Raw genomic sequence first — 2,082 nt, 5'->3', positions numbered from 1 at the left:
TCATTGTCCTTGTGTCTGTTCTGTGAGTGATTGTCTGACACTGTGTGTGTAATTTGTGTACGTGTGATTGTGAACGTGTTGATTGTGTGTGATTTGAATGTGTGATTATGTGACACTGTGAGTGTGAGAGAGAGACAGATACAGAGAGAGAGAGGGGATCTCGGGAGTGAGAGAGGATGCCCCCGCAGCGGGGGTGTGTGGGAGGGGTGTGGGGGGTGTAACCAAGGGCTCGCTGCCAGGCGGCCCCTGCCCCTCCCCTGGGTCTCCCCGCGCCCATGACTGGCCGGCTCCCCCACCTCACCGAGAATATCGACACAAAGTCATTCACAAGCGGGAGCATCTGGAGAACTCCCCAAAGCCCACACATTTATTAAGCGCCTGCTGTGTCCCCGACACCGTGTTGAGCACTACGTGTGCAGCGGGATGTCGGGAGGGGCCGAGGGGACACAAATGCGGGTTCGAAGCCCGGGGGGCTCAGAGAAAGGGAGAAGATGGGCTCATCACGAGACAGTCAACAGGGACGCAAGGGGGGCTGTGGGGGGGGGGAGGGGGACAAAATGCCCGGAGGTGAGAGATGGAGGAGCTTCTTCCTGGGGCCGCTGGATGGAAGAGGGTGTGTGGGGGAAACTGAGGCAGGGGCAGGTGAGGGGGGTTAAAGCCAGTAGAGCATGTTCGGGCCGTTCCTCCCTCTAACCCCCCCCCCCCCCCCCGCCGTCGCTCCTCCACATCCACAGGCTCATTTGTGGTCCCGCCATCCCCTGGGCCGGTCCCACCGCCCAGACTTCCGGGGCAGAGCCGCCTGGGCCCCGCCCCTCCTCGAGATCCGCAGTCCCAGGTTCCGGCTCCGCGGCGCGGTCCCATCCGGGCTCTCCGGGAGGACGCTCTGGACCGGCCGGCCCATCCTCCGGCTCCTCCCGCCGCCGCGGGGCCTGGGGCGGACGGGCTGGGCTTGCCTGGGGTCACGTGGCTGAGAAGTGTCTGGGGTCGGGTTGGAACTCCGGACTCCCTGGTCCTCCGCGGTGGTGCCCCCTGGTGGTGCCTCCTGGTGGTGTCCTCTGGTGGTGCCCCGTGGTGATGTCCCCTGGTGGTGCCTCCTGATGGTGCTCCGTGGTGGTGCCCTCTGCTGGTGCCTCCTGGTGGTGTCCTCTGGTGGTGCCCCGTGGTGATGTCCCCTGGTGGTGCCTCCTGGTGGTGCCCCGTGGTGGTGCCTTCTGCTGGTGCCTCCTGGTGGTGTCCTCTGGTGGTGCTCCGTGGTGATGTCCCCTGGTGGTGCCTCCTGGTGGCTCCGCCGTGGTGCCCTGTGGTGCCTCCTGGTGGTGTCCTCTGGTGGTGCCCGTGGTGATGTCCCCTGGTGGTGCCTCCTGGTGGTGCCCCGTGGTGGTGCCCTGTGGTGCCTCCTGGTGGTGCCTGGTGGTGCTCCGTGGTGATGTCCCCTGGTGGTGCCTCCTGGTGGCTCCGCCGTGGTGCCCCCTGGTGGTGCCTCCTGGTGGTGCCCCGTGGTGATGTCCCCTGGTGGTGCCTCCTGATGGTGCTCCGTGGTGGTGCCCTCTGCTGGTGCCTCCTGGTGGTGTCCTCTGGTGGTGCCCCGTGGTGGTGTCCCCTGCTGGTGCCTCCTGGTGGTGCTCCGTGGTGGTGCCCTCTGGTGGTGCCCCGTGGTGGTGCCCTCTACTGGTGCCTCCTGGTGGTGCCCCCTGGTGGTGGCTTCACTTACAAAAAATCCCAGGCCATCTTTAGACCACAAAGAGGTCTGGGTGGGGAGGATCCTGTGGAAAAGGAACCCAGCCCAGCGCGGGGAAAAGCCCCCGACTCAGAGCTTTAAGCTAAAATAGTCGCGATCTGACCGCCTCAAACGAGAAAGGGCCGAAATACGCGGTTAAATTGGGAACCACAAGACTCCAAACTGGGTCTAATTAAAATAAAAAATTAAATTAATTGAAATTAAAAAGAGGAGAAATGCGCTTTTCTCCACTATTCAGTCACACTTAAAGCGCCGGAGCTGGGGGCCGGGCCCCCCCCCCCCCCCCCCCTCCTCCGTTTCCCAGATGCCAGGGACGTCTCTGCCCCGGCCCCGTCTCACAGCCC

This window comes from Sarcophilus harrisii, chromosome 6 (genome assembly GCF_902635505.1).
Source record: "Sarcophilus harrisii chromosome 6, mSarHar1.11, whole genome shotgun sequence".
NCBI classification, from domain to species: domain Eukaryota; kingdom Metazoa; phylum Chordata; class Mammalia; order Dasyuromorphia; family Dasyuridae; genus Sarcophilus; species Sarcophilus harrisii.
Note: the sequence above shows the minus strand (reverse complement) of the source record.